The sequence below is a fragment of the Channa argus genome, unplaced genomic scaffold (assembly GCF_033026475.1).
Source record: "Channa argus isolate prfri unplaced genomic scaffold, Channa argus male v1.0 Contig013, whole genome shotgun sequence".
Taxonomy (NCBI): domain Eukaryota; kingdom Metazoa; phylum Chordata; class Actinopteri; order Anabantiformes; family Channidae; genus Channa; species Channa argus.
The window spans coordinates 161,799-189,733 of record NW_027125232.1 but is presented as its reverse complement, the minus strand read 5'-3'; the positions used below and the strand labels follow the sequence as shown (position 1 = coordinate 189,733).

Sequence of the window (27,935 nt, the reverse complement as noted above, 5' to 3'; positions counted from 1 at the left end):
CCCCAGATAGGACTTGAACCCACAATCCCTGGCTTAGGAGGCCAGTGCCTTATCCAATAGGCCACTGGGGCATCTCAAACACCTTTACTCATCAGTTCTTCCACCAAACAGTTGCTTCCTATACAGAGCATAATGTGAGCCATGCCATGTTGGCTTTGGGTAACACAATAATGGCCCCAAATGCAGTAGATATAGTGAGTAGAAGGGAAATTTTTAAAAGTGCAAAGAAAAAGATGTGAAACACGTAGAAACTAGAATGCCATGCTGATATGAAACTGGCATTGTACCCCAGATTGGACTCGAACCCTTTGGGTAACACAATAATGACAATAAAAGCAGTTAGTATAGTAAGATGGAGGAAAGCATTTGAAAGAGCAGAGAAAAGAATGTGAAATATACAAAAATTGCATTCCCAAGCTGATATGCATCTGGAATATTACAGTAGGTGAATATGTACTTTCTGTATCTGGTTCACTTTACTAAAAGGTTGTAAAGGCCCTAAGTCAGCTTACAAAACACAGTTAGCAGAGGATAGTTTCGAACCATCGACCTTTGGGTTATGGGCCCAGCACGCTTCCGCTGAGCCACTCTGCTGTCAACCACCCCAGATGGGACTCGAACCCTTTGGGTAACACAATAATGACAATAAAAGCAGTTAGTATAGTAAGATGGAGGAAAGCATTTGAAAGAGCAGAGAAAAGAATGTGAAATATACAAAAATTGCATTCCCAAGCTCATATGCATCTGGAATTGTACAGTAGGTGAATATGTACTTTCTGTATCTGGTTCACTTTACTAAAAGGTTGTAAAGGCCCTAAGTCAGCTTACAAAACACAGTTAGCAGAGGATGGTTTCGATCCATCGACCTCTGGGTTATGGGCCCAGCACGCTTCCGCTGCGCCACTCTGCTTTGAACCACACCAGATTGGACTCGAACCCTTTGGGTAATACAACTGCTCATACTGAACCAAAACCCAAAACTTTTAAATGTGGATTATTAAACATCAGATCTCTCTCTTCTAAATCTTTGTTAGTAAATGACTTGATAAATGATCATCAAATTGGTTTATTTTGTCTCACTGAAACGTGGTTGCAGCAGGAAGAATATGTCAGTTTAAATGAGTCAACCCCCCAAAGTCATATTAATTATCATGTTCCTAGATGCACAGGCCGAGGTGGAGGAGTAGCAGCAATATTTCACTCTAGCTTATCAATAATTCCTAGACCTAAACATAGTTATACCTCATTTGAGAGTCTTACTCTTAGCCTTTCACACCCAAACTGGAAAACTCAAAAACCACTATTATTTGTTATCGTGTACCGTCCTCCAGTCCCTTATTCAGAGTTTTTGATTGAATTTTCTGATTTTCTATCTGATTTAGTGCTTAGTACAGATAAAGTCATTATAGTGGGTGACTTTAACATTCATGTAGATGCTGACAGTAACTGTCTGAGCACTGCGTTTAATTCATTATTAGATTCAATTGGTTTTTCCCAAAATGTAAATAAACCCACTCATTGTTTTAGTCACACGTTAGACCTTGTCCTTACATATGGCATTGAAACTGATAATTTAATAGTATTTCCTCATAATTCTCTTCTGTCTGACCATTTTCTAATAACATTTGAATTTACAATAACGGACTATACAGCAGTTAGGAAAAAATTCCACTACAGCAGATGTTTATCTGAAAATGCTGTGAATACATTTAAAGAAATTATTTCTTCATCTTTTTCACCACCATGTGTCAATACTATGGTGAGTAGCCATCTTACTCCTGTGCAAATTGATTATTTAGTTGACGATTCTGCCGCCTCACTGCGTAGGATACTAGATACAGTTGCCCCTTTGAAATAGAAGGCAGTGAATCAGAGGAGCCGACCTCCATGGTACAATTCACAAATGCACAGCTTAAAGCAGGCAACACGAAAGCTAGAGAGGAAGTGGCGTTCCACTAATTTAGAAGAATCCCGGTTAGCCTGGAAAAACAGTTTAAAAACATACAAAAAAGCTCTCCGTGATGCCAGAACAGCATATTATTCCGCATTAATAGAGGAAAACAAGAACAACCCCCGGTTTCTGTTCAGCACTGTAGCCAGGCTGACTAAGAGCCATAGTTCTGTTGAGCCTAGTATTCCCTTAACTTTGAGCAGCAATGACTTTATGACTTTCTTTACTAGTAAAATTGTAGCCATTAGGGAAAAGATTCACCAGATCCTCCCTACAAATATTACGGCTAGATCTTCATGTACAACAGCTATAGAATCCTCAATAAGGCCCCAATCCATCTTAGACTGCTTTTCACCCATAGATCTCACTGAGCTAAGTTCAACTACCGCCTCCTCAAAACTAACAACATGTCTTTTAGACCCTGTTCCAACCAAATTGCTTAAAGATGTTCTACCTTTAATAGACACTTTCATATTAGATTTGATTAACCTATCTTTAGAAACTGGCTATGTACCAAAGGCCTATAAAGTTGCTGTAATCAAACCATTACTTAAAAAACCTTGTCTTGATCCAGGGGATTTAGCCAACTATAGACCAATATCAAATCTCCCGTTTATTTCTAAAATCCTTGAAAAAGTAGTTGCAAAACAATTATGTGATCACCTTTACAGGAATAATTTGTATGAAGACTTTCAGTCAGGATTTAGAGCTCATCACAGTACAGAAACAGCACTGGTAAAAGTCTCCAATGATCTTCTCCTGGCTTCAGATAATGGACTTGTGTCTGTACTCGTCTTACTAGACCTTAGTGCCGCATTTGACACCATTGACCACAACATTTTATTACAGAGACTAGAACATGGATTTGGGATTAAAGGAACCACATTACATTGGTTTAAATCTTATCTGTCAGACAGATTCCAACTTGTTCATGTTAATGATGACTCTTCTTTATGCACCAAAGTCAGCTATGGAGTTCCACAGGGCTCTGTGTTAGGACCAATACTTTTTAATCTCTACATGTCACCTTTAGGCAAAATCATTAGGAAACATTCCATAAACTTCCACTGATATGCAGATGATACCCAGCTCTATTTATCTGTGAAACCAGAAGATACTAACCAATTAGTCAAATTTGAAGCATGTCTAAAAGACATAAAGAACTGGATGTCCTACAATTTCCTACTTCTAAATTCAGACAAAACTGAAATCATCCTCTTTGGGCCTAAAAACATGAGAAATATGCTGTCTAACAATATAGTTACTCTAGATGACATAACTTTGGCCTCTAGTACTACGGTGAGGAACCTAGGAGTTATCTTTGACCAAGATTTGGCGTTTACGTCACATAAAAGACAAATGTCTAGAACAGACTTCTTCCACCTACGGAACATTGCTAAAATTAGAAGCATCCTGTCTCAAAGTGATGCCGAAAAACTTGTCCATGCATTTGTTACTTCTAGGTTGGACTACTGTAATTCCCTACTTCTGGGGTGTCCTAATAACTCTCTAAAAAGCCTTCAATTAATCCAAAATGCTGCAGCAAGAGTGCTGACTGGATTAGGAAAGAGAGATCATATTTCACCTTCACTAGCTTCTCTTCATTGGCTTCCCATAAAATCTAGAATAGAGTTCAAAACCCTCCTCCTTACATACAAAGCTCTTAATGGTCAAGCTCCATCATATTTAATAGATCTCATAGTCCTGTATCGCCCAATTAGACCACTTCGATCCCAAAATACTGGCCTACTTGTGGTTCCCAGAGTTTGCAAAAGTAGAATGGGAGGCAGAGCCTTTAGCTATCAAGCTCCTCTCCTGTGGAACCAGCTTCCAATCCAAATTCGGGGAGCAGACACCCTCTCTACTTTTAAGACTAGGCTTAAAACTTTCCTTTTTGATGAAGCTTATAGTTAAAAATCCTCACTCAACGCCAGTGCCTTATCCATTAGGCCACTGGGGCATCTCAAACACCTTTACTCATCAGTTCTTCCACCAAAAAGTTGCTTCCTAGACAGAGCATAATGTGAGACATGCCATGTTGGCTTTGGGTAACACAATAATGGCCCCAAATGCAGTAGATATAGTGAGTAGAAGGGAAATTTTTAAAAGTGCAAAGAAAAAGATGTGAAACACGTAGAAACTAGATTGCCATGCTGATATGAAACTGGCATTGTACCCCAGATTGGACTCGAACCCTTTGGGAAGCACAATAATGACAATAAAAGCAGTTAGTATAGTAAGATGGAGGAAAGCATTTGAAAGAGCAGAGAAAAGAATGTGAAATATACAATAATTGCATTCCCAAGCGGATATGCATCTGGAATTGTACAGTAGGTGAATATGTACTTTCTGTATCTGGTTCACTTTACTAAGAGGTTGTAAAGGCCCTAAGTCAGCTTACAAAACACAGTTAGCAGAGGATGGATTCGATCCATCGACCTCTGGGTTATGGGCCCAGCACACTTCTGCTGCGCCACTCTGCTTTCAACCAAACCAGATTGGACTCGAACCCTTTGGGTAACACAATAATGACAATAAAAGCAGTTAGTATAGTAAGATGGAGGAAAGCATTTGAAAGAGCAGAGAAAAGAATGTGAAATATACAAAAATTGCATTCCCAAGCTGATATGCATCTGGAATTGTACAGTAGGTGAATATGTACATTCTGTATCTGGTTCACTTTACTAAAAAGTTGCAAAGGCCCTAAGTCAGCTTACAAAACACAGTTAGCAGAGGATGGTTTCGATCCATCGACCTCTGGGTTATGGGCCCAGCACGCTTCCGCTGCGCCACTCTGCTGTCAACCACCCCAGATGGGACTTGAACCCACAATCCCTGGCTTAGGAGGCCAGTGCCTTATCCATTAGGCCACTGGGGCCTCTCAAACACCTTTACTCATCAGTTCTTCCACCAAACAGTTGCTTCCTATACAGAGCATAATGTGAGACATGCCATGTTGGCTTTGGGTAACACAATAATGGCCCCATATGCAGTAGATATAGTGAGTTCAATTCAATTCAACTTTATTTATATAGTGCCAATTCACAACAAAGTCATCTCAGGGCACTTTACAGAATAAAGTCAAGATTATAAAGATATATAAAGAGAACCCAACAATTCCCCCTGGAGCAAGCCATAGGCAACAGTGGAGAGGAAAAACTCCCTTTAACGGAAGAAACCTCCAGCAGAACCAGGCTCAGGGTGGACGGCCATCAGCCTCGACCGGTTGGGGTGAGTGGAAAGGGGAGAGGGAAAAGAACAGAGCAACAAAAAGCAACAACAAAACATTGGGCAGATTGGTAGGACCAGTAGCTTCACGCTGGAAGACACACAGCTTCAAAGCCGGGGGACACCTGCAGAAAGGGACAGAGAGAAGGGGACAGAGGATGACAAAGACAACTACGGGAGAGAACACACAGAGTTAATGACATGCAGTGGTGACAATTGCGGGATGAGAGGAGAGGAGAGATGGTCAAGAGGAGGAAAGGAGCTCAGTGCATTGGGGGGTGGGTCCCCCAGCAGTCTAAGCCTATGGCAGCATAACTATAAATAACTATATGCTTTATTAAAAAGGAAGGTTTTAAGCCTAGACTTAAAAGTAGAGAGGCTGTCTGCTTCCCGAATCTGAACTGGGAGCTGGTTTCACAAGAGAGGAGCTTGATAGCTAAAGGCTCTACCTCCCATTCTACTTTTGGAAATTCTGGGAACCACAAGTAGGCCTGCATTCTGAGAGCAAAGTGGTCTACTGGGATGATATGGTGCTATGAGGTCTTCTAAATATGATGGAGCCTGACCATTCAGAGCTTTATATGTAAGAAGCAGGGTTTCAAATTCTATTCTACATTTAATTGGAAGCCAATGGAGAGAAGCTAGTGAAGGTGAAATATGATCTCTCTTGCTAGTTCCAGTCAGCACTCTTGCTGCAGCATTTTGGATTAATTGCAGGCTCTTTAGGGAGTTACTGGGGCATCCTGAAAGTAGGGAATTACAGTAGTCAAACCTAGAGGTAACAAATGCATGGACCAGTTTTTCGGCATCACTTTGAGACAGGATGCTCCTAATTTTGGCAATGTTCCGTAGGTGGAAGAAGGCTGTTCTAGAGATTTGTTTTATATGTGAGTTAAAGGACAGATCCTGATCAAACATAACTCCAAGGTTCCTTGCAGTAGTACTGGAGGCCAGGCTTATGCCATCTAGTGTAACAATATGGTTGGACATCATATCTCTGAGATTTTTGGGCCCAAATACTATGAATTCAGTTTTGTCTGAGTTTAAAAGTAAAAAATTGTGGGACATCCAGGCCTTTATGTCTTGTAGGCATGCTTGAAGCTTTATTAACTGATTATTTTCATCTGGTTCCATATATAAATATAGCTGGGTATCATCAGCATAACAGTGGAAGGGATATTTTTAAAAGTGCAAAGAAAAAGATGTGAAACACGTAGAAACTAGATTGCCATGCTGATATGAAACTGGCATTGTACCCCAGATTGGACTCGAACCCTTTGGGTAACACAATAATGACAATAAAAGCAGTTAGTATAGTAAGATGGAGGAAAGCGTTTGAAAGAGCAGAGAAAAGACTGTGAAATATACAAAAATTGCATTCCCAAGCTGATATGCATCTGGAATATTACAGTAGGTGAATATGTACTTTCTGTATCTGGATCACTTTACTTAAAGGTTGTAAAGGCCCTAAGTCAGCTTACAAAACACAGTTAGCAAAGGATGGTTTCAATCTATTGACCTCTGGGTTATGGGCCCAGCACGCTTCCGCTGCGCCACTCTGCTTTCAACCACGCCAGATTGGACTCGAACCCTTTGGGTAACACAATAATGACAATAAAAGCAGTTAGTATAGTAAGATGGAGGAAAGCATTTGAAAGAGCAGAGAAAAGAATGTGAAATATACAAAAATTGCATTCCCAAGCTGATATGCATCTGGAATATTACAGTAGGTGAATATGTACTTTCTGTATCTGGATCACTTTACTTAAAGGTTGTAAAGGCCCTAAGTCAGCTTACAAAACACAGTTAGCAAAGGATGGTTTCAATCTATTGACCTCTGGGTTATGGGCCCAGCACGCTTTTGCTGCGCCACTCTGCTGTCAACCACCCCAGATGGGACTCGAACCCACAATCCCTGGCTTAGGAGGCCAGTGCATTATCCATTAGGCCACTGGGGCATATTTCACATGGGGCAAAAAATTGTGGGACATCCAGGCCTTTATGTCTTGTAGGCATGCTTGAAGCTTTATTAACTGATTATTTTCATCTGGTTCCATATATAAATATAGCTGGGTATCATCAGCATAACAGTGGAAGGGATATTTTTAAAAGTGCAAAGAAAAAGATGTGAAACACGTAGAAACTAGATTGCCATGCTGATATGAAACTGGCATTGTACCCCAGATTGGACTCGAACCCTTTGGGTAACACAATAATGACAATAAAAGCAGTTAGTATAGTAAGATGGAGGAAAGCATTTGAAATACGTAGAAACTAGATTGCCATGCTGAGATGAAACTGGCATTGTACACCAGATTGGACTCGAACCCTTTGGGTAACACAATAATGGCCCCAAATGCAGTAGATATAGTGAGTAGAAGGGAAATTTTTAAAAGTGCAAAGAAAAAGATGTGAAACACATAGAAACTAGTTTCCAATGCTGATATGAAACTGGCATTGTACCCCAGATTGGACTCGAACCCTTTGGGTAACACAATAATGACAATAAAAGCAGTTAGTATAGTAAGATGGAGGGAACCATTTAAAAGAGCAGAGAAAGGAATTTGAAATATACAAAAATTGCATTCCCAAGCTGATATGCATCTGGAATTGTACAGGAGGTGAATATTTACTTTCTGTATCTGGTTCAGTTTACTAAAAGGTTGTAAAGGCCCTAAGTCAGCTTACAAAACACAGTTAGCAGAGGATGGTTTCGATCCATCGACCTCTGGGTTATGGGTCCAGCACGCTTCCGCTGTACCACTCTGCTGTCAACCACCCCAGATAGGACTTGAACCCACAATCCCTGGCTTAGGAGGCCAGTGCCTTATCCAATAGGCCACTGGGGCATCTCAAACACCTTTACTCATCAGTTCTTCCACCAAACAGTTGCTTCCTATACAGAGCATAATGTGAGCCATGCCATGTTGGCTTTGGGTAACACAATAATGGCCCCAAATGCAGTAGATATAGTGAGTAGAAGGGAAATTTTTAAAAGTGCAAAGAAAAAGATGTGAAACACGTAGAAACTAGAATGCCATGCTGATATGAAACTGGCATTGTACCCCAGATTGGACTCGAACCCTTTGGGTAACACAATAATGACAATAAAAGCAGTTAGTATAGTAAGATGGAGGAAAGCATTTGAAAGAGCAGAGAAAAGAATGTGAAATATACAAAAATTGCATTCCCAAGCTGATATGCATCTGGAATATTACAGTAGGTGAATATGTACTTTCTGTATCTGGTTCACTTTACTAAAAGGTTGTAAAGGCCCTAAGTCAGCTTACAAAACACAGTTAGCAGAGGATAGTTTCGAACCATCGACCTTTGGGTTATGGGCCCAGCACGCTTCCGCTGAGCCACTCTGCTGTCAACCACCCCAGATGGGACTCGAACCCTTTGGGTAACACAATAATGACAATAAAAGCAGTTAGTATAGTAAGATGGAGGAAAGCATTTGAAAGAGCAGAGAAAAGAATGTGAAATATACAAAAATTGCATTCCCAAGCTCATATGCATCTGGAATTGTACAGTAGGTGAATATGTACTTTCTGTATCTGGTTCACTTTACTAAAAGGTTGTAAAGGCCCTAAGTCAGCTTACAAAACACAGTTAGCAGAGGATGGTTTCGATCCATCGACCTCTGGGTTATGGGCCCAGCACGCTTCCGCTGCGCCACTCTGCTTTGAACCACACCAGATTGGACTCGAACCCTTTGGGTAATACAACTGCTCATACTGAACCAAAACCCAAAACTTTTAAATGTGGATTATTAAACATCAGATCTCTCTCTTCTAAATCTTTGTTAGTAAATGACTTGATAAATGATCATCAAATTGGTTTATTTTGTCTCACTGAAACGTGGTTGCAGCAGGAAGAATATGTCAGTTTAAATGAGTCAACCCCCCAAAGTCATATTAATTATCATGTTCCTAGATGCACAGGCCGAGGTGGAGGAGTAGCAGCAATATTTCACTCTAGCTTATCAATAATTCCTAGACCTAAACATAGTTATACCTCATTTGAGAGTCTTACTCTTAGCCTTTCACACCCAAACTGGAAAACTCAAAAACCACTATTATTTGTTATCGTGTACCGTCCTCCAGTCCCTTATTCAGAGTTTTTGATTGAATTTTCTGATTTTCTATCTGATTTAGTGCTTAGTACAGATAAAGTCATTATAGTGGGTGACTTTAACATTCATGTAGATGCTGACAGTAACTGTCTGAGCACTGCGTTTAATTCATTATTAGATTCAATTGGTTTTTCCCAAAATGTAAATAAACCCACTCATTGTTTTAGTCACACGTTAGACCTTGTCCTTACATATGGCATTGAAACTGATAATTTAATAGTATTTCCTCATAATTCTCTTCTGTCTGACCATTTTCTAATAACATTTGAATTTACAATAACGGACTATACAGCAGTTAGGAAAAAATTCCACTACAGCAGATGTTTATCTGAAAATGCTGTGAATACATTTAAAGAAATTATTTCTTCATCTTTTTCACCACCATGTGTCAATACTATGGTGAGTAGCCATCTTACTCCTGTGCAAATTGATTATTTAGTTGACGATTCTGCCGCCTCACTGCGTAGGATACTAGATACAGTTGCCCCTTTGAAATAGAAGGCAGTGAATCAGAGGAGCCGACCTCCATGGTACAATTCACAAATGCACAGCTTAAAGCAGGCAACACGAAAGCTAGAGAGGAAGTGGCGTTCCACTAATTTAGAAGAATCCCGGTTAGCCTGGAAAAACAGTTTAAAAACATACAAAAAAGCTCTCCGTGATGCCAGAACAGCATATTATTCCGCATTAATAGAGGAAAACAAGAACAACCCCCGGTTTCTGTTCAGCACTGTAGCCAGGCTGACTAAGAGCCATAGTTCTGTTGAGCCTAGTATTCCCTTAACTTTGAGCAGCAATGACTTTATGACTTTCTTTACTAGTAAAATTGTAGCCATTAGGGAAAAGATTCACCAGATCCTCCCTACAAATATTACGGCTAGATCTTCATGTACAACAGCTATAGAATCCTCAATAAGGCCCCAATCCATCTTAGACTGCTTTTCACCCATAGATCTCACTGAGCTAAGTTCAACTACCGCCTCCTCAAAACTAACAACATGTCTTTTAGACCCTGTTCCAACCAAATTGCTTAAAGATGTTCTACCTTTAATAGACACTTTCATATTAGATTTGATTAACCTATCTTTAGAAACTGGCTATGTACCAAAGGCCTATAAAGTTGCTGTAATCAAACCATTACTTAAAAAACCTTGTCTTGATCCAGGGGATTTAGCCAACTATAGACCAATATCAAATCTCCCGTTTATTTCTAAAATCCTTGAAAAAGTAGTTGCAAAACAATTATGTGATCACCTTTACAGGAATAATTTGTATGAAGACTTTCAGTCAGGATTTAGAGCTCATCACAGTACAGAAACAGCACTGGTAAAAGTCTCCAATGATCTTCTCCTGGCTTCAGATAATGGACTTGTGTCTGTACTCGTCTTACTAGACCTTAGTGCCGCATTTGACACCATTGACCACAACATTTTATTACAGAGACTAGAACATGGATTTGGGATTAAAGGAACCACATTACATTGGTTTAAATCTTATCTGTCAGACAGATTCCAACTTGTTCATGTTAATGATGACTCTTCTTTATGCACCAAAGTCAGCTATGGAGTTCCACAGGGCTCTGTGTTAGGACCAATACTTTTTAATCTCTACATGTCACCTTTAGGCAAAATCATTAGGAAACATTCCATAAACTTCCACTGATATGCAGATGATACCCAGCTCTATTTATCTGTGAAACCAGAAGATACTAACCAATTAGTCAAATTTGAAGCATGTCTAAAAGACATAAAGAACTGGATGTCCTACAATTTCCTACTTCTAAATTCAGACAAAACTGAAATCATCCTCTTTGGGCCTAAAAACATGAGAAATATGCTGTCTAACAATATAGTTACTCTAGATGACATAACTTTGGCCTCTAGTACTACGGTGAGGAACCTAGGAGTTATCTTTGACCAAGATTTGGCGTTTACGTCACATAAAAGACAAATGTCTAGAACAGACTTCTTCCACCTACGGAACATTGCTAAAATTAGAAGCATCCTGTCTCAAAGTGATGCCGAAAAACTTGTCCATGCATTTGTTACTTCTAGGTTGGACTACTGTAATTCCCTACTTCTGGGGTGTCCTAATAACTCTCTAAAAAGCCTTCAATTAATCCAAAATGCTGCAGCAAGAGTGCTGACTGGATTAGGAAAGAGAGATCATATTTCACCTTCACTAGCTTCTCTTCATTGGCTTCCCATAAAATCTAGAATAGAGTTCAAAACCCTCCTCCTTACATACAAAGCTCTTAATGGTCAAGCTCCATCATATTTAATAGATCTCATAGTCCTGTATCGCCCAATTAGACCACTTCGATCCCAAAATACTGGCCTACTTGTGGTTCCCAGAGTTTGCAAAAGTAGAATGGGAGGCAGAGCCTTTAGCTATCAAGCTCCTCTCCTGTGGAACCAGCTTCCAATCCAAATTCGGGGAGCAGACACCCTCTCTACTTTTAAGACTAGGCTTAAAACTTTCCTTTTTGATGAAGCTTATAGTTAAAAATCCTCACTCAACGCCAGTGCCTTATCCATTAGGCCACTGGGGCATCTCAAACACCTTTACTCATCAGTTCTTCCACCAAAAAGTTGCTTCCTAGACAGAGCATAATGTGAGACATGCCATGTTGGCTTTGGGTAACACAATAATGGCCCCAAATGCAGTAGATATAGTGAGTAGAAGGGAAATTTTTAAAAGTGCAAAGAAAAAGATGTGAAACACGTAGAAACTAGATTGCCATGCTGATATGAAACTGGCATTGTACCCCAGATTGGACTCGAACCCTTTGGGAAGCACAATAATGACAATAAAAGCAGTTAGTATAGTAAGATGGAGGAAAGCATTTGAAAGAGCAGAGAAAAGAATGTGAAATATACAATAATTGCATTCCCAAGCGGATATGCATCTGGAATTGTACAGTAGGTGAATATGTACTTTCTGTATCTGGTTCACTTTACTAAGAGGTTGTAAAGGCCCTAAGTCAGCTTACAAAACACAGTTAGCAGAGGATGGATTCGATCCATCGACCTCTGGGTTATGGGCCCAGCACACTTCTGCTGCGCCACTCTGCTTTCAACCAAACCAGATTGGACTCGAACCCTTTGGGTAACACAATAATGACAATAAAAGCAGTTAGTATAGTAAGATGGAGGAAAGCATTTGAAAGAGCAGAGAAAAGAATGTGAAATATACAATAATTGCATTCCCAAGCTGATATGCATCTGGAATTGTACAGTAGGTGAATATGTACATTCTGTATCTGGTTCACTTTACTAAAAAGTTGCAAAGGCCCTAAGTCAGCTTACAAAACACAGTTAGCAGAGGATGGTTTCGATCCATCGACCTCTGGGTTATGGGCCCAGCACGCTTCCGCTGCGCCACTCTGCTGTCAACCACCCCAGATGGGACTTGAACCCACAATCCCTGGCTTAGGAGGCCAGTGCCTTATCCATTAGGCCACTGGGGCCTCTCAAACACCTTTACTCATCAGTTCTTCCACCAAACAGTTGCTTCCTATACAGAGCATAATGTGAGACATGCCATGTTGGCTTTGGGTAACACAATAATGGCCCCATATGCAGTAGATATAGTGAGTTCAATTCAATTCAACTTTATTTATATAGTGCCAATTCACAACAAAGTCATCTCAGGGCACTTTACAGAATAAAGTCAAGATTATAAAGATATATAAAGAGAACCCAACAATTCCCCCTGGAGCAAGCCATAGGCAACAGTGGAGAGGAAAAACTCCCTTTAACGGAAGAAACCTCCAGCAGAACCAGGCTCAGGGTGGACGGCCATCAGCCTCGACCGGTTGGGGTGAGTGGAAAGGGGAGAGGGAAAAGAACAGAGCAACAAAAAGCAACAACAAAACATTGGGCAGATTGGTAGGACCAGTAGCTTCACGCTGGAAGACACACAGCTTCAAAGCCGGGGGACACCTGCAGAAAGGGACAGAGAGAAGGGGACAGAGGATGACAAAGACAACTACGGGAGAGAACACACAGAGTTAATGACATACAGTGGTGACAATTGCGGGATGAGAGGAGAGGAGAGATGGTCAAGAGGAGGAAAGGAGCTCAGTGCATTGGGGGGTGGGTCCCCCAGCAGTCTAAGCCTATGGCAGCATAACTATAAATAACTATATGCTTTATTAAAAAGGAAGGTTTTAAGCCTAGACTTAAAAGTAGAGAGGCTGTCTGCTTCCCGAATCTGAACTGGGAGCTGGTTTCACAAGAGAGGAGCTTGATAGCTAAAGGCTCTACCTCCCATTCTACTTTTGGAAATTCTGGGAACCACAAGTAGGCCTGCATTCTGAGAGCAAAGTGGTCTACTGGGATGATATGGTGCTATGAGGTCTTCTAAATATGATGGAGCCTGACCATTCAGAGCTTTATATGTAAGAAGCAGGGTTTCAAATTCTATTCTACATTTAATTGGAAGCCAATGGAGAGAAGCTAGTGAAGGTGAAATATGATCTCTCTTGCTAGTTCCAGTCAGCACTCTTGCTGCAGCATTTTGGATTAATTGCAGGCTCTTTAGGGAGTTACTGGGGCATCCTGAAAGTAGGGAATTACAGTAGTCAAACCTAGAGGTAACAAATGCATGGACCAGTTTTTCGGCATCACTTTGAGACAGGATGCTCCTAATTTTGGCAATGTTCCGTAGGTGGAAGAAGGCTGTTCTAGAGATTTGTTTTATATGTGAGTTAAAGGACAGATCCTGATCAAACATAACTCCAAGGTTCCTTGCAGTAGTACTGGAGGCCAGGCTTATGCCATCTAGTGTAACAATATGGTTGGACATCATATCTCTGAGATTTTTGGGCCCAAATACTATGAATTCAGTTTTGTCTGAGTTTAAAAGTAAAAAATTGTGGGACATCCAGGCCTTTATGTCTTGTAGGCATGCTTGAAGCTTTATTAACTGATTATTTTCATCTGGTTCCATATATAAATATAGCTGGGTATCATCAGCATAACAGTGGAAGGGATATTTTTAAAAGTGCAAAGAAAAAGATGTGAAACACGTAGAAACTAGATTGCCATGCTGATATGAAACTGGCATTGTACCCCAGATTGGACTCGAACCCTTTGGGTAACACAATAATGACAATAAAAGCAGTTAGTATAGTAAGATGGAGGAAAGCGTTTGAAAGAGCAGAGAAAAGACTGTGAAATATACAAAAATTGCATTCCCAAGCTGATATGCATCTGGAATATTACAGTAGGTGAATATGTACTTTCTGTATCTGGATCACTTTACTTAAAGGTTGTAAAGGCCCTAAGTCAGCTTACAAAACACAGTTAGCAAAGGATGGTTTCAATCTATTGACCTCTGGGTTATGGGCCCAGCACGCTTCCGCTGCGCCACTCTGCTTTCAACCACGCCAGATTGGACTCGAACCCTTTGGGTAACACAATAATGACAATAAAAGCAGTTAGTATAGTAAGATGGAGGAAAGCATTTGAAAGAGCAGAGAAAAGAATGTGAAATATACAAAAATTGCATTCCCAAGCTGATATGCATCTGGAATATTACAGTAGGTGAATATGTACTTTCTGTATCTGGATCACTTTACTTAAAGGTTGTAAAGGCCCTAAGTCAGCTTACAAAACACAGTTAGCAAAGGATGGTTTCAATCTATTGACCTCTGGGTTATGGGCCCAGCACGCTTTTGCTGCGCCACTCTGCTGTCAACCACCCCAGATGGGACTCGAACCCACAATCCCTGGCTTAGGAGGCCAGTGCATTATCCATTAGGCCACTGGGGCATCACAAACACCTTTACTCCTCAGTTCTTCCAACTAACAGTTGCTTCCTATACAGAGCATAATGTGAGACATGCCATGTTGGCTTTGGGTAACACAGTAATGGCCCCAAATGCAGTAGATATAGTGAGTAGAAGGGAAAAGATGTGAAATACGTAGAAACTAGATTGCCATGCTGAGATGAAACTGGCATTGTACACCAGATTGGACTCGAACCCTTTGGGTAACACAATAATGGCCCCAAATGCAGTAGATATAGTGAGTAGAAGGGAAATTTTTAAAAGTGCAAAGAAAAAGATGTGAAACACATAGAAACTAGTTTCCAATGCTGATATGAAACTGGCATTGTACCCCAGATTGGACTCGAACCCTTTGGGTAACACAATAATGACAATAAAAGCAGTTAGTATAGTAAGATGGAGGAAACCATTTAAAAGAGCAGAGAAAGGAATTTGAAATATACAAAAATTGCATTCCCAAGCTGATATGCATCTGGAATTGTACAGGAGGTGAATATTTACTTTCTGTATCTGGTTCAGTTTACTAAAAGGTTGCAAAGGCCCTAAGTCAGCTTACAAAACACAGTTAGCAGAGGATGGTTTCGATCCATCGATCTCTGGGTTATGGGTCCAGCACGCTTCCGCTGTACCACTCTGCTGTCAACCACCCCAGATAGGACTTGAACCCACAATCCCTGGCTTAGGAGGCCAGTGCCTTATCCAATAGGCCACTGGGGCATCTCAAACACCTTTACTCATCAGTTCTTCCACCAAACAGTTGCTTCCTATACAGAGCATAATGTGAGCCATGCCATGTTGGCTTTGGGTAACACAATAATGGCCCCAAATGCAGTAGATATAGTGAGTAGAAGGGAAATTTTTAAAAGTGCAAAGAAAAAGATGTGAAACACGTAGAAACTAGAATGCCATGCTGATATGAAACTGGCATTGTACCCCAGATTGGACTCGAACCCTTTGGGTAACACAATAATGACAATAAAAGCAGTTAGTATAGTAAGATGGAGGAAAGCATTTGAAAGAGCAGAGAAAAGAATGTGAAATATACAAAAATTGCATTCCCAAGCTGATATGCATCTGGAATATTACAGTAGGTGAATATGTACTTTCTGTATCTGGTTCACGTTACTAAAAGGTTGTAAAGGTCCTAAGTCAGCTTACAAAACACAGTTAGCAGAGGATAGTTTCGAACCATCGACCTTTGGGTTATGGGCCCAGCACGCTTCCGCTGAGCCACTCTGCTGTCAACCACCCCAGATGGGACTCGAACCCTTTGGGTAACACAATAATGACAATAAAAGCAGTTAGTATAGTAAGATGGAGGAAAGCATTTGAAAGAGCAGAGAAAAGAATGTGAAATATACAAAAATTGCATTCCCAAGCTCATATGCATCTGGAATTGTACAGTAGGTGAATATGTACTTTCTGTATCTGGTTCACTTTACTAAAAGGTTGTAAAGGCCCTAAGTCAGCTTACAAAACACAGTTAGCAGAGGATGGTTTCGATCCATCGACCTCTGGGTTATGGGCCCAGCACGCTTCCGCTGCGCCACTCTGCTTTGAACCACACCAGATTGGACTCGAACCCTTTGGGTAATACAACTGCTCATACTGAACCAAAACCCAAAACTTTTAAATGTGGATTATTAAACATCAGATCTCTCTCTTCTAAATCTTTGTTAGTAAATGACTTGATAAATGATCATCAAATTGGTTTATTTTGTCTCACTGAAACGTGGTTGCAGCAGGAAGAATATGTCAGTTTAAATGAGTCAACCCCCCAAAGTCATATTAATTATCATGTTCCTAGATGCACAGGCCGAGGTGGAGGAGTAGCAGCAATATTTCACTCTAGCTTATCAATAATTCCTAGACCTAAACATAGTTATACCTCATTTGAGAGTCTTACTCTTAGCCTTTCACACCCAAACTGGAAAACTCAAAAACCACTATTATTTGTTATCGTGTACCGTCCTCCAGTCCCTTATTCAGAGTTTTTGATTGAATTTTCTGATTTTCTATCTGATTTAGTGCTTAGTACAGATAAAGTCATTATAGTGGGTGACTTTAACATTCATGTAGATGCTGACAGTAACTGTCTGAGCACTGCGTTTAATTCATTATTAGATTCAATTGGTTTTTCCCAAAATGTAAATAAACCCACTCATTGTTTTAGTCACACGTTAGACCTTGTCCTTACATATGGCATTGAAACTGATAATTTAATAGTATTTCCTCATAATTCTCTTCTGTCTGACCATTTTCTAATAACATTTGAATTTACAATAACGGACTATACAGCAGTTAGGAAAAAATTCCACTACAGCAGATGTTTATCTGAAAATGCTGTGAATACATTTAAAGAAATTATTTCTTCATCTTTTTCACCACCATGTGTCAATACTATGGTGAGTAGCCATCTTACTCCTGTGCAAATTGATTATTTAGTTGACGATTCTGCCGCCTCACTGCGTAGGATACTAGATACAGTTGCCCCTTTGAAATAGAAGGCAGTGAATCAGAGGAGCCGACCTCCATGGTACAATTCACAAATGCACAGCTTAAAGCAGGCAACACGAAAGTTAGAGAGGAAGTGGCGTTCCACTAATTTAGAAGAATCCCGGTTAGCCTGGAAAAACAGTTTAAAAACATACAAAAAAGCTCTCCGTGATGCCAGAACAGCATATTATTCCGCATTAATAGAGGAAAACAAGAACAACCCCCGGTTTCTGTTCAGCACTGTAGCCAGGCTGACTAAGAGCCATAGTTCTGTTGAGCCTAGTATTCCCTTAACTTTGAGCAGCAATGACTTTGTGACTTTCTTTACTAGTAAAATTGTAGCCATTAGGGAAAAGATTCACCAGATCCTCCCTACAAATATTACGGCTAGATCTTCATGTACAACAGCTATAGAATGCTCAATAAGGCCCCAATCCATCTTAGACTGCTTTTCACCCATAGATCTCACTGAGCTAAGTTCAACTACCGCCTCCTCAAAACTAACAACATGTCTTTTAGACCCTGTTCCAACCAAATTGCTTAAAGATGTTCTACCTTTAATAGACACTTTCATATTAGATTTGATTAACCTATCTTTAGAAACTGGCTATGTACCAAAGGCCTATAAAGTTGCTGTAATCAAACCATTACTTAAAAAACCTTGTCTTGATCCAGGGGATTTAGCCAACTATAGACCAATATCAAATCTCCCGTTTATTTCTAAAATCCTTGAAAAAGTAGTTGCAAAACAATTATGTGATCACCTTTACAGGAATAATTTGTATGAAGACTTTCAGTCAGGATTTAGAGCTCATCACAGTACAGAAACAGCACTGGTAAAAGTCTCCAATGATCTTCTCCTGGCTTCAGATAATGGACTTGTGTCTGTACTCGTCTTACTAGACCTTAGTGCCGCATTTGACACCATTGACCACAACATTTTATTACAGAGACTAGAACATGGATTTGGGATTAAAGGAACCACATTACATTGGTTTAAATCTTATCTGTCAGACAGATTCCAACTTGTTCATGTTAATGATGACTCTTCTTTATGCACCAAAGTCAGCTATGGAGTTCCACAGGGCTCTGTGTTAGGACCAATACTTTTTAATCTCTACATGTCACCTTTAGGCAAAATCATTAGGAAACATTCCATAAACTTCCACTGATATGCAGATGATACCCAGCTCTATTTATCTGTGAAACCAGAAGATACTAACCAATTAGTCAAATTTGAAGCATGTCTAAAAGACATAAAGAACTGGATGTCCTACAATTTCCTACTTCTAAATTCAGACAAAACTGAAATCATCCTCTTTGGGCCTAAAAACATGAGAAATATGCTGTCTAACAATATAGTTACTCTAGATGACATAACTTTGGCCTCTAGTACTACGGTGAGGAACCTAGGAGTTATCTTTGACCAAGATTTGGCGTTTACGTCACATAAAAGACAAATGTCTAGAACAGACTTCTTCCACCTACGGAACATTGCTAAAATTAGAAGCATCCTGTCTCAAAGTGATGCCGAAAAACTTGTCCATGCATTTGTTACTTCTAGGTTGGACTACTGTAATTCCCTACTTCTGGGGTGTCCTAATAACTCTCTAAAAAGCCTTCAATTAATCCAAAATGCTGCAGCAAGAGTGCTGACTGGATTAGGAAAGAGAGATCATATTTCACCTTCACTAGCTTCTCTTCATTGGCTTCCCATAAAATCTAGAATAGAGTTCAAAACCCTCCTCCTTACATACAAAGCTCTTAATGGTCAAGCTCCATCATATTTAATAGATCTCATAGTCCTGTATCGCCCAATTAGACCACTTCGATCCCAAAATACTGGCCTACTTGTGGTTCCCAGAGTTTGCAAAAGTAGAATGGGAGGCAGAGCCTTTAGCTATCAAGCTCCTCTCCTGTGGAACCAGCTTCCAATCCAAATTCGGGGAGCAGACACCCTCTCTACTTTTAAGACTAGGCTTAAAACTTTCCTTTTTGATGAAGCTTATAGTTAAAAATCCTCACTCAACGCCAGTGCCTTATCCATTAGGCCACTGGGGCATCTCAAACACCTTTACTCATCAGTTCTTCCACCAAACAGTTGCTTCCTAGACAGAGCATAATGTGAGACATGCCATGTTGGCTTTGGGTAACACAATAATGGCCCCAAATGCAGTAGATATAGTGAGTAGAAGGGAAATTTTTAAAAGTGCAAAGAAAAAGATGTGAAACACGTAGAAACTAGAATGCCATGCTGATATGAAACTGGCATTGTACCCCAGATTGGACTCGAACCCTTTGGGTAACACAATAATGACAATAAAAGCAGTTAGTATAGTAAGATGGAGGAAAGCATTTGAAAGAGCAGAGAAAAGAATGTGAAATATACAAAAATTGCATTCCCAAGCTGATATGCATCTGGAATATTACAGTAGGTGAATATGTACTTTCTGTATCTGGTTCACTTTACTAAAAGGTTGTAAAGGCCCTAAGTCAGCTTACAAAACACAGTTAGCAGAGGATAGTTTCGAACCATCGACCTTTGGGTTATGGGCCCAGCACGCTTCCGCTGAGCCACTCTGCTGTCAACCACCCCAGATGGGACTCGAACCCTTTGGGTAACACAATAATGACAATAAAAGCAGTTAGTATAGTAAGATGGAGGAAAGCATTTGAAAGAGCAGAGAAAAGAATGTGAAATATACAAAAATTGCATTCCCAAGCTGATATGCATCTGGAATTGTACAGTAGGCGAATATGTATTTTCTGTATCTGGTTCACTTTACTAAAAGGTTGTAAAGGCCCTAAGTCAGCTTACAAAACGCAGTTAGCAGAGGATGGTTTCGATCCATCGACCTCTGGGTTATGGGCCCAGCACGCTTCCGCTGCGCCACTCTGCTGTCAACCACCCCAGATGGGACTTGAACCGACAATCCCTGGCTTAGGAGGCCAGTGCCTTATCCGTTAGGCCACTGGGGCCTCTCAAACACCTTTACTCATCAGTTCTTCCACCAAACAGTTGCTTCCTAGACAGAGCATAATGTGAGACATGCCATGTTGGCTTTGGGTAACACAATAATGGCCCCAAATGCAGTAGATATAGTGAGTAGAAGGGAAATTTTTAAAAGTGCAAAGAAAAAGATGTGAAACACGTAGAAACTAGATTGCCATGCTGATATGAAACTGGCATTGTACCCCAGATTGGACTCGAACCCTTTGAGTAGCACAATAATGACAATAAAAGCAGTTAGTATAGTAAGATGGAGGAAAGCATTTGAAAGAGCAGAGAAAAGAATGTGAAATATACAATAATTGCATTCCCAAGCTGATATGCATCTGGAATTGTATAGTAGGTGAATATGTACTTTCTGTATCTGGTTCACTTTACTAAGAGGTTGTAAAGGCCCTAAGTCAGCTTACAAAACACAGTTAGCAGAGGATGGTTCCGATCCATCGACCTCTGGGTTATGGGCCCAGCACGCTTCCGCTGCGCCACTCTGCTGTCAACCACCCCAGATGGGACTTGAACCCACAATCCCTGGCTTAGGAGGCCAGTGCCTTATCCATTAGGCCACTGGGGCATCTCAATCACCTTTACTCATCAGTTCTTCCACCAAACAGTTGCTTCCTAGACAGAGCATAATGTGAGACATGCCATGTTGGCTTTGGGTAACACAATAATGGCCCCAAATGCAGTAGATATAGTGAGTAGAAGGGAAATTTTTAAAAGTGCAAAGAAAAAGATGTGAAACACGTAGAAACTAGATTGCCATGCTGATATGAAACTGGCATTGTACCCCAGATTGGACTCGAACCCTTTGGGTAGCACAATAATGACAATAAAAGCAGTTAGTATAGTAAGATGGAGGAAAGCATTTGAAAGAGCAGAGAAAAGAATGTGAAATATACAATAATTGCATTCCCAAGCTGATATGCATCTGGAATTGTATAGTAGGTGAATATGTACTTTCTGTATCTGGTTCACTTTACTAAGAGGTTGTAAAGGCCCTAAGTCAGCTTACAAAACACAGTTAGCAGAGGATGGTTCCGATCCATCGACCTCTGGGTTATGGGCCCAGCACGCTTCCGCTGCGCCACTCTGCTGTCAACCACCCCAGATGGGACTTGAACCCACAATCCCTGGCTTAGGAGGCCAGTGCCTTATCCATTAGGCCACTGGGGCATCTCAATCACCTTTACTCATCAGTTCTTCCACCAAACAGTTGCTTCCTATACAGAGCATAATGTGAGACATGCCATGTTGGCTTTGGGTAACACAATAATGGCCCCATATGCAGTAGATATAGTGAGTTCAATTCAATTCAACTTTATTTATATAGTGCCAATTCACAACAAAGTCATCTCAGGGCACTTTACAGAATAAAGTCAAGATTATAAAGATATATAAAGAGAACCCAACAATTCCCCCTGGAGCAAGCCATAGGCAACAGTGGAGAGGAAAAACTCCCTTTAACGGAAGAAACCTCCAGCAGAACCAGGCTCAGGGTGGACGGCCATTTGCCTCGACCGGTTGGGGTGAGTGGAAAGGGGAGAGGGAAAAGAACAGAGCAACAAAAAGCAACAACAAAACATTGGGCAGATTGGTAGGACCAGTAGCTTCACGCTGGAAGACACACAGCTTCAAAGCCGGGGGACACCTGCAGAAAGGGACAGAGAGAAGGGGACAGAGGATGACAAAGACAACTACGGGAGAGAACACACAGAGTTAATGACATACAGTGGTGACAATTGCGGGATGAGAGGAGAGGAGAGATGGTCAAGAGGAGGAAAGGAGCTCAGTGCATTGGGGGGTGGGTCCCCCAGCAGTCTAAGCCTATGGCAGCATAACTATAAATAACTATATGCTTTATTAAAAAGGAAGGTTTTAAGCCTAGACTTAAAAGTAGAGAGGCTGTCTGCTTCCCGAATCTGAACTGGGAGCTGGTTTCACAAGAGAGGAGTTTGATAGCTAAAGGCTCTACCTCCCATTCTACTTTTGGAAATTCTGGGAACCACAAGTAGGCCTGCATTCTGAGAGCAAAGTGGTCTACTGGGATGATATGGTGCTATGAGGTCTTCTAAATATGATGGAGCCTGACCATTCAGAGCTTTATATGTAAGAAGCAGGGTTTCAAATTCTATTCTACATTTAATTGGAAGCCAATGGAGAGAAGCTAGTGAAGGTGAAATATGATCTCTCTTGCTAGTTCCAGTCAGCACTCTTGCTGCAGCATTTTGGATTAATTGCAGGCTCTTTAGGGAGTTACTGGGGCATCCTGAAAGTAGGGAATTACAGTAGTCAAACCTAGAGGTAACAAATGCATGGACCAGTTTTTCGGCATCACTTTGAGACAGGATGCTCCTAATTTTGGCAATGTTCCGTAGGTGGAAGAAGGCTGTTCTAGAGATTTGTTTTATATGTGAGTTAAAGGACAGATCCTGATCAAACATAACTCCAAGGTTCCTTGCAGTAGTACTGGAGGCCAGGCTTATGCCATCTAGTGTAACAATATGGTTGGACATCATATCTCTGAGATTTTTGGGCCCAAATACTATGAATTCAGTTTTGTCTGAGTTTAAAAGTAAAAAATTGTGGGACATCCAGGCCTTTATGTCTTGTAGGCATGCTTGAAGCTTTATTAACTGATTATTTTCATCTGGTTCCATATATAAATATAGCTGGGTATCATCAGCATAACAGTGGAAGGGATATTTTTAAAAGTGCAAAGAAAAAGATGTGAAACACGTAGAAACTAGATTGCCATGCTGATATGAAACTGGCATTGTACCCCAGATTGGACTCGAACCCTTTGGGTAACACAATAATGACAATAAAAGCAGTTAGTATAGTAAGATGGAGGAAAGCATTTGAAAGAGCAGAGAAAAGAATGTGAAATATACAAAAATTGCATTCCCAAGCTGATATGCATCTGGAATATTACAGTAGGTGAATATGTACTTTCTGTATCTGGATCACTTTACTTAAAGGTTGTAAAGGCCCTAAGTCAGCTTACAAAACACAGTTAGCAAAGGATGGTTTCAATCTATTGACCTCTGGGTTATGGGCCCAGCACGCTTCCGCTGCGCCACTCTGCTTTCAACCAAACCAGATTGGACTCGAACCCTTTGGGTAACACAATAATGACAATAAAAGCAGTTAGTATAGTAAGATTGAGGAAAGCATTTGAAAGAGCAGAGAAAAGAATGTGAAATATACAAAAATTGCATTCCCAAGCTGATATGCATCTGGAATTGTACAGTAGGTGAATATGTACATTCTGTATCTGGTTCACTTTACTAAAAAGTTGCAAAGGCCCTAAGTCAGCTTACAAAACACAGTTAGCAGAGGATGGTTTCGATCCATCGACCTCTGGGTTATGGGCCCAGCACGCTTCCGCTGCGCCACTCTGCTGTCAACCACCCCAGATGGGACTTGAACCCACAATCCCTGGCTTAGGAGGCCAGTGCCTTATCCATTAGGCCACTGGGGCCTCTCAAACACCTTTACTCATCAGTTCTTCCACCAAACAGTTGCTTCCTAGACAGAGCATAATGTGAGACATGCCATGTTGGCTTTGGGTAACACAATAATGGCCCCAAATGCAGTAGATATAGTGAGTAGAAGGGAAATTTTTAAAAGTGCAAAGAAAAAGATGTGAAACACGTAGAAACTAGATTGCCATGCTGATATGAAACTGGCATTGTACCCCAGATTGGACTCGAACCCTTTGGGTAGCACAATAATGACAATAAAAGCAGTTAGTATAGTAAGATGGAGGAAAGCATTTGAAAGAGCAGAGAAAAGAATGTGAAATATACAATAATTGCATTCCCAAGCTGATATGCATCTGGAATTGTATAGTAGGTGAATATGTACTTTCTGTATCTGGTTCACTTTACTAAGAGGTTGTAAAGGCCCTAAGTCAGCTTACAAAACACAGTTAGCAGAGGATGGTTCCGATCCATCGACCTCTGGGTTATGGGCCCAGCACGCTTCCGCTGTGCCACTCTGCTGTCAACCACCCCAGATGGGACTTGAACCCACAATCCCTGGCTTAGGAGGCCAGTGCCTTATCCATTAGGCCACTGGGGCATCTCAATCACCTTTACTCATCAGTTCTTCCACCAAACAGTTGCTTCCTATACAGAGCATAATGTGAGACATGCCATGTTGGCTTTGGGTAACACAATAATGGCCCCATATGCAGTAGATATAGTGAGTTCAATTCAATTCAACTTTATTTATATAGTGCCAATTCACAACAAAGTCATCTCAGGGCACTTTACAGAATAAAGTCAAGATTATAAAGATATATAAAGAGAACCCAACAATTCCCCCTGGAGCAAGCCATAGGCAACAGTGGAGAGGAAAAACTCCCTTTAACGGAAGAAACCTCCAGCAGAACCAGGCTCAGGGTGGACGGCCATTTGCCTCGACCGGTTGGGGTGAGTGGAAAGGGGAGAGGGAAAAGAACAGAGCAACAAAAAGCAACAACAAAACATTGGGCAGATTGGTAGGACCAGTAGCTTCACGCTGGAAGACACACAGCTTCAAAGCCGGGGGACACCTGCAGAAAGGGACAGAGAGAAGGGGACAGAGGATGACAAAGACAACTACGGGAGAGAACACACAGAGTTAATGACATACAGTGGTGACAATTGCGGGATGAGAGGAGAGGAGAGATGGTCAAGAGGAGGAAAGGAGCTCAGTGCATTGGGGGGTGGGTCCCCCAGCAGTCTAAGCCTATGGCAGCATAACTATAAATAACTATATGCTTTATTAAAAAGGAAGGTTTTAAGCCTAGACTTAAAAGTAGAGAGGCTGTCTGCTTCCCGAATCTGAACTGGGAGCTGGTTTCACAAGAGAGGAGCTTGATAGCTAAAGGCTCTACCTCCCATTCTACTTTTGGAAATTCTGGGAACCACAAGTAGGCCTGCATTCTGAGAGCAAAGTGGTCTACTGGGATGATATGGTGCTATGAGGTCTTCTAAATATGATGGAGCCTGACCATTCAGAGCTTTATATGTAAGAAGCAGGGTTTCAAATTCTATTCTACATTTAATTGGAAGCCAATGGAGAGAAGCTAGTGAAGGTGAAATATGATCTCTCTTGCTAGTTCCAGTCAGCACTCTTGCTGCAGCATTTTGGATTAATTGCAGGCTCTTTAGGGAGTTACTGGGGCATCCTGAAAGTAGGGAATTACAGTAGTCAAACCTAGAGGTAACAAATGCATGGACCAGTTTTTCGGCATCACTTTGAGACAGGATGCTCCTAATTTTGGCAATGTTCCGTAGGTGGAAGAAGGCTGTTCTAGAGATTTGTTTTATATGTGAGTTAAAGGACAGATCCTGATCAAACATAACTCCAAGGTTCCTTGCAGTAGTACTGGAGGCCAGGCTTATGCCATCTAGTGTAACAATATGGTTGGACATCATATCTCTGAGATTTTTGGGCCCAAATACTATGAATTCAGTTTTGTCTGAGTTTAAAAGTAAAAAATTGTGGGACATCCAGGCCTTTATGTCTTGTAGGCATGCTTGAAGCTTTATTAACTGATTATTTTCATCTGGTTCCATATATAAATATAGCTGGGTATCATCAGCATAACAGTGGAAGGGATATTTTTAAAAGTGCAAAGAAAAAGATGTGAAACACGTAGAAACTAGATTGCCATGCTGATATGAAACTGGCATTGTACCCCAGATTGGACTCGAACCCTTTGGGTAACACAATAATGACAATAAAAGCAGTTAGTATAGTAAGATGGAGGAAACCATTTAAAAGAGCAGAGAAAGGAATTTGAAATATACAAAAATTGCATTCCCAAGCTGATATGCATCTGGAATTGTACAGGAGGTGAATATTTACTTTCTGTATCTGGTTCAGTTTACTAAAAGGTTGTAAAGGCCCTAAGTCAGCTTACAAAACACAGTTAGCAGAGGATGGTTTCGATCCATCGACCTCTGGGTTATGGGTCCAGCACGCTTCCGCTGTACCACTCTGCTGTCAACCACCCCAGATAGGACTTGAACCCACAATCCCTGGCTTAGGAGGCCAGTGCCTTATCCAATAGGCCACTGGGGCATCTCAAACACCTTTACTCATCAGTTCTTCCACCAAACAGTTGCTTCCTATACAGAGCATAATGTGAGCCATGCCATGTTGGCTTTGGGTAACACAATAATGGCCCCAAATGCAGTAGATATAGTGAGTAGAAGGGAAATTTTTAAAAGTGCAAAGAAAAAGATGTGAAACACGTAGAAACTAGAATGCCATGCTGATATGAAACTGGCATTGTACCCCAGATTGGACTCGAACCCTTTGGGTAACACAATAATGACAATAAAAGCAGTTAGTATAGTAAGATGGAGGAAAGCATTTGAAAGAGCAGAGAAAAGAATGTGAAATATACAAAAATTGCATTCCCAAGCTGATATGCATCTGGAATATTACAGTAGGTGAATATGTACTTTCTGTATCTGGTTCACTTTACTAAAAGGTTGTAAAGGCCCTAAGTCAGCTTACAAAACACAGTTAGCAGAGGATAGTTTCGAACCATCGACCTTTGGGTTATGGGCCCAGCACGCTTCCGCTGAGCCACTCTGCTGTCAACCACCCCAGATGGGACTCGAACCCTTTGGGTAACACAATAATGACAATAAAAGCAGTTAGTATAGTAAGATGGAGGAAAGCATTTGAAAGAGCAGAGAAAAGAATGTGAAATATACAAAAATTGCATTCCCAAGCTCATATGCATCTGGAATTGTACAGTAGGTGAATATGTACTTTCTGTATCTGGTTCACTTTACTAAAAGGTTGTAAAGGCCCTAAGTCAGCTTACAAAACACAGTTAGCAGAGGATGGTTTCGATCCATCGACCTCTGGGTTATGGGCCCAGCACGCTTCCGCTGCGCCACTCTGCTTTGAACCACACCAGATGGGACTCGAACCCTTTGGGTAATACAACTGCTCATACTGAACCAAAACCCAAAACTTTTAAATGTGGATTATTAAACATCAGATCTCTCTCTTCTAAATCTTTGTTAGTAAATGACTTGATAAATGATCATCAAATTGGTTTATTTTGTCTCACTGAAACGTGGTTGCAGCAGGAAGAATATGTCAGTTTAAATGAGTCAACCCCCCAAAGTCATATTAATTATCATGTTCCTAGATGCACAGGCCGAGGTGGAGGAGTAGCAGCAATATTTCACTCTAGCTTATCAATAATTCCTAGACCTAAACATAGTTATACCTCATTTGAGAGTCTTACTCTTAGCCTTTCACACCCAAACTGGAAAACTCAAAAACCACTATTATTTGTTAT

General features: G+C 40.8%; 6 non-coding genes across 6 annotated transcripts; all 6 read right to left on the bottom strand.

Annotated features, from left to right (window-relative positions):
* Positions 1–4,756: 4,756 nt before the first annotated feature.
* On the bottom strand, positions 4,757–4,829 carry trnar-ccu (transfer RNA arginine (anticodon CCU)). Its single transcript has one exon. It is a non-coding gene; the product is annotated as a tRNA-Arg (tRNA).
* A 7,884-nt stretch (positions 4,830–12,713) lies between these two features.
* On the bottom strand, positions 12,714–12,786 carry trnar-ccu (transfer RNA arginine (anticodon CCU)). The gene has a single exon. It is a non-coding gene; the product is annotated as a tRNA-Arg (tRNA).
* An 8,329-nt stretch (positions 12,787–21,115) lies between these two features.
* On the bottom strand, positions 21,116–21,188 carry trnar-ccu (transfer RNA arginine (anticodon CCU)). Its single transcript has one exon. It is a non-coding gene; the product is annotated as a tRNA-Arg (tRNA).
* Positions 21,189–21,717: 529 nt separating this feature from the next.
* trnar-ccu (transfer RNA arginine (anticodon CCU)) lies at positions 21,718–21,790 on the bottom strand. Its single transcript has one exon. It is a non-coding gene; the product is annotated as a tRNA-Arg (tRNA).
* A 2,235-nt stretch (positions 21,791–24,025) lies between these two features.
* Positions 24,026–24,098, bottom strand: trnar-ccu (transfer RNA arginine (anticodon CCU)). The gene has a single exon. It is a non-coding gene; the product is annotated as a tRNA-Arg (tRNA).
* A 529-nt stretch (positions 24,099–24,627) lies between these two features.
* On the bottom strand, positions 24,628–24,700 carry trnar-ccu (transfer RNA arginine (anticodon CCU)). The gene has a single exon. It is a non-coding gene; the product is annotated as a tRNA-Arg (tRNA).
* Between the last annotated feature and the right edge of the window lie 3,235 nt (positions 24,701–27,935).